This window comes from Episyrphus balteatus, chromosome 1 (assembly GCF_945859705.1).
Source record: "Episyrphus balteatus chromosome 1, idEpiBalt1.1, whole genome shotgun sequence".
In the NCBI taxonomy this organism is placed as follows: Eukaryota; Metazoa; Arthropoda; class Insecta; order Diptera; family Syrphidae; genus Episyrphus; species Episyrphus balteatus.
The window spans coordinates 21,421,877-21,436,443 of record NC_079134.1 but is presented as its reverse complement, the minus strand read 5'-3'; the positions used below and the strand labels follow the sequence as shown (position 1 = coordinate 21,436,443).

The 14,567-nt window shown below is 27.9% G+C and overlaps 1 protein-coding gene across 12 annotated transcripts in view; it reads right to left on the bottom strand.

Moving 5' to 3' along the window:
• The window catches only part of LOC129905734 (protein turtle), a 703,160-nt gene that overhangs the window by 187,128 nt on the left and 501,465 nt on the right, over window positions 1–14,567 (bottom strand). For 4 of the 12 annotated variants that reach the window (XM_055981290.1, XM_055981297.1, XM_055981296.1 and 1 more), the window contains exons 1-2: window positions 10,770–11,607; window positions 9,643–10,347 (exon numbers count right to left, since the gene is read on the bottom strand). The exons of 1 other annotated variant lie outside the window; for it this stretch is intronic. The gene's annotated coding sequence lies outside the window, so the exon portion shown is untranslated. Of the gene's footprint in view, window positions 1–9,642; window positions 10,348–10,769; window positions 11,608–11,924; window positions 12,049–14,567 lie in introns of those variants that run through there. 7 more of the 12 variants (XM_055981298.1, XM_055981301.1, XR_008770639.1 and 4 more) reach the window with 6 other exon arrangements.

Sequence of the window (14,567 nt, the reverse complement as noted above, 5' to 3'; positions counted from 1 at the left end):
TAAAATATTTTAAGTCATGTGTTGTTCAGAACATTCCATCCTTAAGAAAAACATATGTTTTCGCTTTTAATTGTCTAAAAGATCGCGTATGAAGAAATATGTCTTGATATGTTTTAAAAAAATATCAAAATCCATATAAAGTTAAAAGAAAATATCTTAAAAAAAATAAATTTTTTTTTTGTTAAGACGAAAATCTGCAATCTTGACTTTTGACTTAAATTAGAAAAAAAGGATAAAATTGTTTACTGACTTTTAGCAATTCATTATACAGGATGAAATAAAGGTCTTTAAAAATGTTCCATAAATGTATGTGAGTTTTTTAGAATAATTTGAAAAAAAAAACAAGATATACCAATTTGAAACAGTTTATTTTTATTGCTACGTTATCTCAATTTAATGTGCCAGAAATAATTTATATTTAAAAAAGAGTCATATTTAAAATCAAAAATTTGTATGTAATATTTTCATATCATTCAAAATGAAATAATTAATTTGATATTGTTCTTTCAAATGTAAAAATATTATTTAATTTATTTTTTTTTTAATTACGAAAACACCTTTGAAGTATATTATTAAGATAAGAAAATTTTTTGAAAGTTCCATTTACAGAAAAATTCGACTTAGAGATAGTCGACGGTAAGTCCTACTGAATATTTAAAAACTCTGTTGTTGTTGTTATATCCTGTTTGTTATATGCTTTTCATCTAAGTTGAAATCTCTAAGTCTGAAGACCTATACATATCTTGAATATCCAATCAATAGAACCCAAACTATAAGCTTTTTAAAATTACAATTTCGAGTCAATTTACAAAGTTTTATTATTCAATTTTTTGTTAGTTTGAATCGGCTGAAAACTGTCAAACTATATCTCGAAGTTGTTGGTTTAAAAATCTTATATTATGAGTTCTATTGGGAATAATGTTTTAAGACTCAAGGAAAACGACAGATCATCATATTTTATATTTTAAATTAAAATATAATTCAATCACGGTGGGCTGGAAGCATCGATAGGTTGCACAAAAATTGTCGACAAAAACTGCAAGTTGTTGATGATTATATGTGCAAAATCAGTTGGAATTGAAATCCTAGCTGCTCCTTTTCAAAAATTATTCATATTTTTGTATTTCTAATCGGGACAATTTGAAATAAAAATCAAAAGTTCTTAGGCGACAAGAATTGATAACGGTATTTTGTAGAGGAGTTTAATACAATAATTTTTTACTGTGGGAGGGGGGGTCCATTCTTCGTTTTTGGCGTCAAAATTCATTTGCACGGCCATTTCTGGACGAAAAGTCATGAAATTTGGTACACTCAATGATAATAGTATGGAGAATACAAAAAGGCTGCCAACTTTTTTATTATTCAAAATGGCGGCTCCAAAATGGCGGAAAGAATGAGCTTTAAAATAGAATTTTCATTTTCAAAACAGTATATAAGCTAGAAATTGGGCTAAATTCATGTCAAAAAGGTGTTAGATTTAAGATTTAGGATTCACAGATTCATATTCTTTACAAAAAAATTAAAAATTTTGAAAACAAAGTCCAAAAAATACCAATTTAGTAAAACACACTTAAAGACCTCTAAATACGCTATTTCATGTATTTTTTTTCACTTATCACAATTTTGAGATCTCTTCTATTTATGTTTCATAAGAAAATTGAAAATATTGGGGTTATATGGTTGCCAACTATGTTTTTAAGTAAATATAAGAAAACATGATATAATGAAAAGTTACAATGTTCAATAAAACTGAGAATTTATTTTTTCCGTAAACCAAAATATACTTTTCTAATAGATTTTAACGTTCTAAATTCAAATCCGAAGTCGGAAAAAATCTATGACGTCACGTTTCGTAGATAAAAATTAATTTTGATCTGCTTATATCTCAAAAACGTGAATTTTTACTTTTTTTATTAAACATATTTTCGGGTTTTAAGGATTTTAGATTCTCTGTCTATAGTTTAAAATGTTTTGATTCTGGGTTTTTGGATTCAGTTTTCTCGTGAATCTAAATTTTCGGAGTTATGGGTTTTCTGGATACAGCACATTGGGGTTGTACCCGTCTTCCGAAAAAAACTACTCATCGTTTTTAGTATTTAACTAAATGAAAAACGCCATTTTAAGAGCGAAATCATCTTATTTCATAATGTAATAACTTTGTAAGTTTTAAGTAGATTAGAAAATAAGTGTAGGTACTACAAACTAAGCATTCCAGTTTTCTTAAAAATAAAGCTTAATATTTGGACTTTAGTAAAGTCTTTTTAATCAACTTTGTACCACCAGTTAGGCTGTAAAAAAAAATATTTTTCTGTTTGTAAAATATTCTTACTCAGTTTTTACTGGAAAATTGGGCCTAAAACGAATTTTTAAAGAACCAATCAATCACAATATAAACACATTGATTTTTGTTCCTTCTCTCCATATCAATCATACAAAAATAAGTTTCAATAAAATTTCATAAATATTTGATCAACAAAAATATTCAATACAAAAAACAAAAATATTCACATTATTACAACATCATCATCATATCCATTGCGAACCTAAAAAAAAACCTTTGTAGAAAAAAAAAAAACTTTAAATTGCATATTAAAATGTAATACATCCCAAAGGTAGTCAGTTGTAATACCCTAAATTCTGTCCACAACATAAAGCAAACCCATTAAACACACACTCATAGAGATGTTAAAAAAAAAAGAAAAAATGAAAAAAAAAAAAAAAAAAAAAAAACTTAAAGATAAATCGCACTCTGTTAACATTAATAAAAAATAAGCTTTATAACATTCTCTCATTTTTTTTTTCTTCTCATTCATTTTTTGTGTTGTGTTGTTATATTTTATGAAGTAGAATTTATACAAAATGTGCAAAAGTATATATATTTTTCTTTATTATAAAGCAGAAAAAAAAATCTTCTCTAAAAAACATAAATCAGTCAGGTAAATAAATATATAGAGCTTGCAACAAATAATAAAAGAAGAGGGTGAATATAAAAGGAAAATAAAGGACCCTTATACCCATTGGCAAATTGCCCAAAGGGATTTTGATGCTGCGAATGGTCAAAAGGACCTTCAGAGTCCAGAGAGAGAGCACAAACACACTTACACACAATCATCCGTTGATTGATTGCGAAAAAAAAGCGACGAAAGGATAACAACAATAGTAACAAACAACAACAACAAAAAAAAATAAAAAAAAAAATAAATAAAGAATTGACCAGGTCGAATGGACAACAACAACAATAAAACTACACACCAATTCCCCCCAAAACACCTGAAATTTTTCATCATTTTTATTCTTTTTTATTTTTTTATTATTTTTAAAGCGCCACCTTGAGTAGCTATTGCTGGCTATCTGTGTCCATTTTTTTTTGGTATGTAAAGGATACTCAGAGAGGTGCCTGTGTTCATGACACCTCTTTTTTTTTTATTCATTTTTTGTTGTTGTTGCTTGAATGATTAGATGGATGTTTCTGCTTTGCTTTGATTGACAACCTTTTTTTTTTTACTTTTGAGCTTGCCTTTCAACCCCAACCCCATCCATCGTTCAAAAAAAAACTTTTTTGATGAATCTTAAAAGTTTTATAATAGCCAAACATCTGTATCCTCCCCCCTCCTCACATAACCGAAAAAAAAAGTAAAAGGTTGATGGTAAAAAGATTTCAAAAGAGTTTAGTTCATTTAAATTAAAAAAAAAAAACAAAATTGCTCTTTGAAAAACTTTTTTTTTTATGTTTATATATTTTGGGCCTCTCTCTATTAAAATTGAGAAGAAAAAAAAAAATAAGGCACACAGTTTGTAAACTCAAGTCATTTTTTAGAAGGCCAGTTAAACGAGTTTTTTCTTCTCTTCTCTTTTTTGAGCGCAACAGCAGCTAGCTTCAGCAATATTTATGACATGTTGTAGATCGGAGCCACATCGGACAGATACTATTTATAAAGCCGCAGGGCAATCTGTGAATTTTTTGGGCTCAATTTCATTTTTGAGGTTGAAGTTGAAGGGAACAGAAAAAAAAAAGATAAAGATACAAAAAAGATGAAAAGAAAAACTATATCTTCTCTCTGATGGTGATGGTGACCTGAGGTACAGGTAGATGATGTTGATGATCATCATCATCATGTATAGCCCTTTTGAGTGGGCCTATAGGTTGTCATGAACAACAACAAACGAAATATCTGAGAAATAAATAAAACTAAGGTTACATTGAAGTTTTAGATACTCATACCTATGAAAAAAAAAGAAGAATTTCGGGTGTGTCTGAAGAGTCCGAACCAAATCTAATTTGACTGCAGAGGCTGAATTTAGAGGCTTATAAAGTCATATTAGGAAAAAAATTTTTGAGAATTGTTGAAGGTTTTCTTGGTAAACTATTTGTAGAGGTACCTTTTACTTTTGTGTCGTGGGTTTTTATTTAATGTTTATTATCTTTTTGTCTATTTTTATGTTTGGGTAACTCGTAACTCGTAACCTATCTACCTACATTTTGAGATGATGAAAAAGAAGTGAACAATTATGGCAAAATATTTTGTGTGTTTTCAACACGTCATTATAAAAAGATATTGGGTACCTTAAGCTACCTATGAAGGTAATAAATTAAGTACATTGACTTGTGAAACAATTTGTAGGTAGGTACTTTTATTTTCTAAGAAATTTTTTTTTTAAATGAAAATTTAGTATTTCAATTAACTAATTAATTTTTTTTTTCATTTTTTGGGCTGATGGAGTCACTATAGAATCTTATTATGAAGCCATACTTTAAGTTCATGAATGTAAAAAAAATAAACATACATTTTGTGTATACCTAAGAAATGTTTTCAATTCAATGGTTTCTAATTTTTAATTCATTCAAGTCAATGAATAGATTCTTAACAAAATTGGAAACCTATTTAAATTGGAAGTATTCACAATAAAAACAAAACAAAAATCTTGTTAAATATTCTATGAACATATTTTCCTTTTGATTTAATATTAGATGATGATATTAATGCACACCATTGTCATTTAAAATTGACATAGATAATTAGAAATTATTTCAATAAAGACTTGAAACGTCAGAGATATATGTAAATTTTCTATAAGAAAGAACCACAATTTTTACATTTCATTAAGATTATTTTTTTTTCTAGACCATGTCTTTTAAGGACTTAAGTCTCTGATACGGATTTTTTCCAACACTCTGCGTTTCGAAATATGAATTTTTGAAAAACACCTTGTTTTTTAGGGGTATTTTTGGGTAATTTATGATTTTTAGCTTATTTTTGGGGCATTCAAAAAATCTCAAATTTATAGAACATGTAGGTTTTCGCCTTATGCATATATGTGCAAAAACTTGGAATCGTTTAGTGAGTTTTGACTGAAAAACGGAAGAAACAAGTTTTAAAAAAACACGTTTTTTTACCGTTTTTAACCGAATTTCATCGTTTTTTATTTTTATCTTTTTTTCTTTAATAGATAAAGGAATATGGAGTAATGATAGACTATATGTGTGCGAAGTTTCAATCATTTTCGTAAACACAATTTTGAGATAACGGTAAAATAAAATTTTAGAATTCAACAGGTTATAACTTTTGACCAAGAGCAGATACAAATTTTATTAAACTTTTATGAGCATCCTGATACAATTACCTTTCATTTGATATATCACACATAACGGTAGACTACACAATGTTTAATCAAGAAACTTGCGAAAAACCTCAAAACACCAGTGGAGATCTGTTGTAATCTCAGTCTGGAAATTCGACATGGTTGACTTTAAAAAATTCTAACTTCTCTTGTAGGCATCTTTGAAATGAGATTAATACATCATATGAAAGGTAAAATAATAAGCTTTCACATGGTATACAATTTTTTATTGTCAAACAAAAAAATTGATTCCATAGCCTGAGAACATAAAAATAAATGTTTTTTTTTTTCCTTTTTTAATGAAATTTGATCGAGTTCAAAAAATTCTAGATCTTTTTGTAGATGTCTCATAGACCTGATCGATATATATATTTTGAGATAAGACAATACGCTTTCAGATGGTATAAAACAGGTTGTTACGAAAAAAAATGGAATTAATGACGTGAGAAGATAAAAATTCATGTTTTCTTTGCTTTTTTTTAATGAAAATGATTGTTTTCAATAAATTATTTTTATACTTTTTGCGCATTGTAAAAATTTAAAAATGGTTTTATTCTTAAGAAGAAATACTTGGCTTTTAAAATGCATAATTTTTTTTGTAAGCTTTTAAAATAAAAAAATTAATATAATGAGAAAATAAAAAAGGTATTTTTTTTTTAACTTTTTCTTGTAAATTATGATTGTTTAAAAAAAGTAAACGCTTCAATTGACTCATTTTAAACAAAAGCATACAACCTTTTTTTCTGACGACGTTATCACGTAAAATCATCGTCCGTAAACCGGCTTTACAGACAACCTCTTTTTTTTCTAGATCATGTCTTTTAAGGACTTAAGTCTAGCCTTAGTATTAATTTTTTTTCAAGTAAAGCGCAGCATGTAAGAAATTTTTTGAAGCTCTTACCTAAGTTTTTTTTAACAAACTATGTTTTTTTTTTGGAAATCGATTTTGTTTGTTATTTCGAAGTTGTTATTTGTTTGATTTTAGAGTTTCCATTTGAAGTAGTTGTGATTAAACCGATTTTTGAAAAATTCGACTTATTCGAGGTTACTGAGTCCTTTGAAGTTCCCCAAACTTCGAAAGAGCTCATTTTTTTACTATTGACTTTTGTCTCAGATATCTTGAGAACAAGTGTAACAATATTGACATGACCTTAATAGATTGAAATAATTTTGAAAACAATCAACAAACATAATGTAGATATGTTCTTAAAGTAATAAGTAAGTAGTAACTACAAAAATATTTAAAAAATGTTTTTCGAATTTAATTGTTTGAGAAAAATAATGTTGTTTGGTAAAAATCATATGATATTCCTATTTAAAGTTTTAATTTTACCCAAAAACAAAAAACCAAAAAAAAAAAATACCGAAGCTTTTTACAGATTTCAACAAAAGTTGTTCAAAAGTGGTTTCAGGTCAGGAAATTTATCAGAAAAAAGTAACCCATATTGAAAAATCAATACCTACATTAAAATGATGATTTGATAATTTTTATTCAGATTTGTTCAAAAACACGAGTGATGGCATACGTTCTTATTAAATTACAAAGGAAAGCACCTACTCTTACACTGACAAAATATTACAATATTAATAACACTGGTTTACAGCCAAAATGGACACTCAATCCCACTATTTTTTTTCATACGTATACTTTGACCTCAGGGGCTCGAAAATCACTTTAAAAGAATTACGATGGATACGTTTTCGAGATATGATTTTTCAAAGTTTTTGTCGTTGTTTTTTCCAGCCTACTTAGTATTCGGGCTATATCTTGAGTAGTAATCGGCCACCTGCACATTTTTTCAAAATCGAGTTTTTAAAGAAAATTTCTGCAAAAAAACCTTTATAACTGAAAGAAAAAATCAAAATCTTTCGGATCCTCATAGTTTAAAATTTTTTTGTGAATATTAAACTTTCTGGCAAGGAAAAAAGATAATTTTCTTCAAAATCTATGGATAAATTATAAAGATATGACCATTTTTGTAACGATCAGTATTTTCGACTTTTTTTGTTACTTTTTGAGTTTTTGTCTATAGCATGATGATGTGTCCTTAAAAAAAAATTAAATTAAAATATTGTAAAAAACTTAAGAAAAACTATTCATAAAAGAGAAAAAAAAAAAAAAAACGAAATTTTGGATGTTTTTACGAAATGGTCTATTTTTATCATTCGAGTATTTATAGATATTGAACATGTAAAATACGGCTAAAATTGGATAAAATATGAACTATCAAAATCTACTGTTTTTGGTCTTTTTGAACCATTTTTCTTTTCTGTTTAGTTTAGTCGTTTATTACTCAAGAAATAGTCCGAATACTAAGTACATAGACTAGAAAAAACAACGAAAAAAAACTTTGAAAAATCATATTTCGAAAACCTATCCATAAATATTTTTTTAAGATAAGATTTTCGAGTTTTCTGGACTCAAATCTATAATAGTATAACGGCATTTGGTGTCCAAATTTTTTTTATTTTTTTGTAAACTAGTGTGTGATCGTTACCGACGACTATAATACTACTTGAACTAGTGAGAAAATTACGAATTATTTCACTCTTTAATATAATAATACTATAGCTAGTTATAATTTTAACAATAAAACATCTTTAGATATTTTAACACTGCACTACTATGCCAAAATCGCTTTTTTTTTCAAAAATATTTTCTCGTTTATGACAATAATTTTTTGAAATACGTCTCCTCGACTGATTAAAATTGTTATTTTTTGAAATTTTATTTTTTTATATTTTTTTAAATATCATTAACTATTTTCAATTTCTTCAGCTATTAAACAAAATAAAAATAAACAAAAGTTACTGAAAAAGTTATCTGTTCCAAAGTTCTCAATATAATTTCTAAAAAATGTTTGAAAATCTGTAGTTTCCAATTTATTTATTTTATTGCTATAATTGCCCTTCACACTACAAACTTTATATCAGTCCAATCGACAGTTAAATCGTGGTTAATCAGTGAAAAAAAAAGTTGGAACTATCGAAGAATACAAAATTTAAAGAATATTAACAAGATCATTATAACTTGAGGATTTTTATCCTCAACTTCCGAATTCGGTTTTATTCACTCTAAGTTGACATTTTCAACTTTCGATTTTAAACTCGTCTATTTTTGATTGCCCTTCCAGCTTCTTCAGCTGGCCAAATGTATTTTTATAAGGTTTTATGCTATTAAACAAATTTTGCTTAGCAAAAGTAAAGTTTTTATTTGGATTACCAATATTTAATGTAAAATTAAATGTCATGAAAATAAGAACTAGCTAATTCAATTTGTTATTCAACTTAATTATGGCAGTCATGGTTTTTATGCAAAAGAATAAGTTCATAAACAAAATTTAATTTGTTGTCAAGGTCGAAATACTTATATAATGCATTCAAGCTTTGAACTCTCGTTATAGTACCAAAAAATGTTAACCCAAGCTTGTGAATTACTAAGACGAATTTATAGACTTAAATATTGACATTTAGATGAAGTTCAAGATCGTAAGTTTTTATGTAATTTTTTTTTTTGAGGAAATACATTTAATTATGTATATTGACCCTGCTCTTAAACGTAGTACAATATTTCTTAGAAATTCGAAACTGTCATTTTTAACTCAACAACAGAATACGCTGTTAATTTATACCAATCATTCAACAATATCTTCTCATTAAAAAATTCCATACAAAATCCTACAAAAAGGGAAATCCTTTTTAACATTTAAAATTTATTCACATATCATACTTCACTTAATGAGATGTCATCGTATGCAATTAAAAACAAACTATACAACCTAAATGTATCCTTTTTTGTATATAATTGTAAACAAAACACAAAACAATTGTACTAACAACTGTTTCATTGTGTCCTGTTTCCTTTTCAAAATTTGTGTCCTCTTATCCAACTAACCAAAAACAACTAAAAAAAATTACAGCAGAACAATAGAATATTTTGTAACAATACAAAATAATATATATCTCCACTCATATTCATAACAAAAAAAATAGAAAAAAGGAAAATATATGCATAAATCCTACCTTTGTTTCATATTCATATCCACTCTTATAGAAAATCAGCTTTGTTGTTGGATTGTTGGTTAAAAAATTTCGTTCCTATATGAATAGTTTTGGTTTGGATGATTTTTTTTTTTTTTTTTTTGTTTTTCACCAAAGATGAATTTTTTTTTAGAGAGAACAACGAACGATGATGATGGGTATAGGAAGGACTATTTCAATACAATGTTGGGCGTGTGTTTTTTTTTTTTTATTTTTATTTCCGAACAATAAAAATCAAACAAAAACAGGAAACACACTCGACAAGAAAACAAAAAAAAAACGAACAAGAAAATAAAAACACTTTTCTTTTATATATATTTTTTAGAAAAACAAAATATAAATTTATGTATATATTTTTATTTTTGCGAAAGGAACAAAAAATGGAGATTCTTCTATTTCCTTTTTTGCAATTTTTTCTATTCAACTTTCACTCACGTCGTCGTCGTCGACTATTTTATTTTTTTCGCTTTTTCTATGTTACTTGTATATGATGGAATAAATTGATTTTTTTTTCACATCAAGGAAGCACTTGCTTAACTATATATAAAATGAGATGTTTGTTGTTTATCCTCTCTGTTTTACACTCTCAAATTTAACACGAATAGGTCAAAGTTCAAGGATTTTTTTTATATTTCATATATTAACACAAATCAGATATAGTATCACTTTAAGTTATAAACGAAATTTCTGAAATAGAAAAAAAAAAGGATTTTTGTTGGTTGAAGTGATGTGAAATTGTGAAAAAATCCTTAAAGCACAAACTACCACACTTGGCACACACACATACACAGAATACAAAATTTTGACACAACACACCCAGCCAATTTGACATTTGCGAAAAAAATAAAATAATAGGAACACGTTTTTGCAAAAGAAAATTTTTGTTTTCAAAAAATTTTAAGGATATCCTGTGGGAGGAAAAAACAAGGTCTTTCATTCGAAACTAAGTCACACAGTATTTTGGTTATCCTTAATATTTCTTCATTAATAATTTTCAAATTTGAAAAAAAAGGACTCAATAATTAAAAACAAGAAACACACAAAACTGTGTACAGAAATATTATATTCAGGACACACAGGAATAAAAAAAATAAAAAAAAAAAATTCACCACACTGCGCTGCTGCTTGCTAAAACTAGGATATACCAGGATGATGATGAACGTAACCGAAGAAGAAACAGAACAGAAAAAAATACACTGCCATAGAGAGAACTTTGTGTGTTCCTTTTTGGGAAATGTATATTCGTTTAAATCCAGCAAATCACAGGCAGAAAATTGTATTTGCCAGCCAACACAACAGCCCCAAAATATCCTTTTTTTGGACACAAAAAATATAACAAAAAAAATTTATAATAATAAATTTCCCAACCCGATATATTGGAATTTGGCCCCAAAAACTAGATCCACTCTCTTTTCGTTATAAAAGACCAAAAACATGTAGGTCCTTTTTTTATTGTTGGATGAACCATATTTTCAGGGGAGCAAGCAAGAGTAACATTTATTTTCAAATTGAGTCAGTGGTGAATTTTCCATCACTCTATGCCAAAATAGCCCACAATATTCCAGTACTAAAGGACGAAGCACACTCAATGTCAAACGATTGGGGTGGGTTCTGATTCTGACATACAGAGAGGGAGCACATATAAAATATTGGACACCACCACAGAGAGGATGGTGATGGTATAGTCAGTGTGTTGTTTCGACATGGTGTGTCGAATATCCTGCCAAAAATTTCTTTCGTTCAGAATTCACAGATTGAGGGTATATTTTCGGGTGGTGGATTTTTGCTGGTGCGGTGTCGAATGGGGTAGTGTGCCATTTTGGGGTGGTAAACGGGCAGAAATGGTGAACTAAAGTGATGGTGTGACGTTGGTGTGGTGGTGGCTCTGGGAAAATTTTCACATTTTCAACGTGTGCACCCGCGCGGGTGTGGTCTTCTAAGGATATTTTTTTTTCTTCATTCATTCAACTATTTTTTTTTTTTTGTTAAGGATTAATCCTGCAGAGTTAATATTGAAAGTTTTTTTTTTGTTTCAATTTTATCACAAAAAATATAAAATTTTTCTTTTCACATAAAGTCCTTTAATTTATTAAAATTTTTTCATTCACATAAAAATCAAATATCCTTCAAGGATATATATAATTTTTTTTTTTTTTTATTATTTTTGTATCATAAATTTCAGGTGTCACAGTAAAAATTATCCTTTCAAAGGACCTACACTAAAACCGTATAATACAAATTTTATATTTTTTTTAAATAAGGACCTTTTTTTCGTGTATATTGTCCTTTTTTTCACAAAGATTGCTCTGATTTAAAATATTATAATTTTTTTTATTATGATTTTTTTTTTTTTTTTTGTAAAAATACTTTAACCGCGATAGAGTCCCGTAACGAACACAGACGTTTAATATAACGGCACAACACAACTGAGAGCTGAAATCAGAGAGCCCACACAAGAACCCGTATGCTGTTTGGTTGACTCGCTGACATTTCTGTATGATGGGAAATTTTCAAAACCAGGCACGAAAATTTCATACAGATATTTGATTGTTGTTGTTGTTGGTGTTTAACCCTCGATGTTCTTCCAGATTCCACATACAAAAGGGAAAATTTTTTGTATCACTGAGAGAGATATATATAGGAAAATGAGAGTTGGGATTTTTTTTTTTTGTGATGTGAGAAATGAGATGACCCTTAGCCTAGTAGCACGAGATAGAGCCATGAGAGATAGAGTATACACGTGCGCATAGGATAGATGAGAAGCTGGGTCTTAAAAATACTTTAACAACAGAACCTTAAAAATTGAAAGAACCACTTGATATGGTAGTGGACCTAGAAGTCAGTTTTTTTTAGGTTTATTCTTGAAATGGGAGAGAAGAACTTGTTTCGTGCGAGGAATTCTTCTTCACCAAAAATGCATAGTAATTATATGATGATATTTTACTCTCCTGTACCTTTACGCCTGGTCATTTGAAACGGGACCAAAGAAAAGGGTTAATTGACATTTTTGTGAACCTGTTTTTTATTTTTTTTTATTGAAGTTGTTAATGTTTGTGCGCACGATGTTGTGTGTTGTGTGGAGTTGAAGGTAAACAGACACAATTGGAGTTTTTGTATTCTCTTTTTTCGTGATGTGAACTTCCTCTCTACGCACCAGCAGATTATTGTGTATTTTTTTTTTCGTTTAAATTCACCACGACCTTTACGATGTGTCTTGTATTTTGTTTGTTTTTTTTTTTTTTCTTTCATTTCTTCTTCTTTAAAAATATGCCCAAGTTTAATTTTTTTTTTGAGAGATACAAATAGATTTCTTCCCACGATTCATTCATTCAATTTTTATTATGGGGTGATGAAGGCAGGGTGTTGTGTGATGGGTCATTATCACAATTTATATTTTGCTCATAGATCTGCTGGTGCAATTGTCAGAGTTGAGAGAGTGGAAAATTATAATGAGAGTTGGGTATAAATTAGATATTTTATATTTTGTTTTATATTCACCAATACAACGCCCACTAAAAAAATTATATTATCATAATCATCTATTTCCACGATACAAAGTTTTTTTTTTAGCTATGAAAAACGCACATGAATCCTTATATTTTTGCAAAATGAGAGCACAAATTTTGAGAAGAGAAAAGATAATATAGAGTGAGTTTTTCTTCTGGTACGTATAACATAATATACCTGCAGTGTGAGAAATTCCCAGGCAGGATTATCATCAGTAAGGGTATTTTGTGTGGATGTGTGTGAGAAGAGAATGGAAAATATTTAGATTCATAATGTTATATGGAAGAGTGAGTTTTTTGGTGTGTTCTATGGAGTAATGAGTGAGTTTTGTAGTGAAAGTGTTGCTGTGGTATATTTTTAATAAGTACTTAAGCTATTTACTATCGAAAATGCCGAACATTTATATTTAAAATAAGAATTTTTATTTAAATAGAATTTTTATCTATCAAACGAAAGAGCTGATAAGCGAACTTGATTTTGCTTATTTTTTTATTATTATCTATTCTGTTGGCTAAAACAGATGAAATTTTGTTGTTTTACCTTGACAACAATTAAAAAATAAGTGAATTGTGAGAAACAAAAAAAAAAAAAAAACTTTTGTAATTACAAATTATAGTAATTAAAATATAAAGATGGTTTATTTTCCACATTATTGTGTCTTTTAATTATGGCCATGTTCTCTTGTGTTTTTATTTATTATGTCATCTTGCGTTAACACTTTATCTTATAAGTAGTTTTTGTTGTGTTTTATGGTGTATTAAAAATATCTTGATGGGTTAAAACCCTTGGTCAAGATCAGTTATGTGCAGCGGCAAAAACAGAATTGGGAAAAAAATTCATTTATTTTTATTTTTTGTGTTTTTTTTTTTATTTTTCTTGAAGTTTTGAAGTTTAAGAAAAACTTTTCAACAACAGAGAAAAAATCTCTTTTTTGATGTTTTCACTATTTATAGCTTATTTATTTGTATTATGCGTAGGTACTAATGATAACCAAAGATAATTTACCATTAAGCAACTATAATTGGATGAAATGTGAACTTTCAAAATCTTACGATTTTTATGTTTTTTTTTTTACAATTTTTTTCAAGAAAAAAAAAAAATACATTTTGGTTTCTTAAATATTTGATTAAAATAGGAGAATATATATCGAAATTTGGTAAACAGTCGATTACTAACGAAATCTGATTTTTTGTGTATATACCGCGACTGAAGAAAAAGTGAGAAATGGATCTTGCTACAAATATTTAGAGCTTACTTGCTAAGTTTATTTTAAGAGAAGCTAAGAAATCAATTTCGATGCAGAAATGACGGAACAAAAATGAATATCAATTCAAGTTTTTTGTACTAGCAGCGATTTGTCCTAGATATTCAAAAATCCCTTAATCTTGACCAGCTTCAAT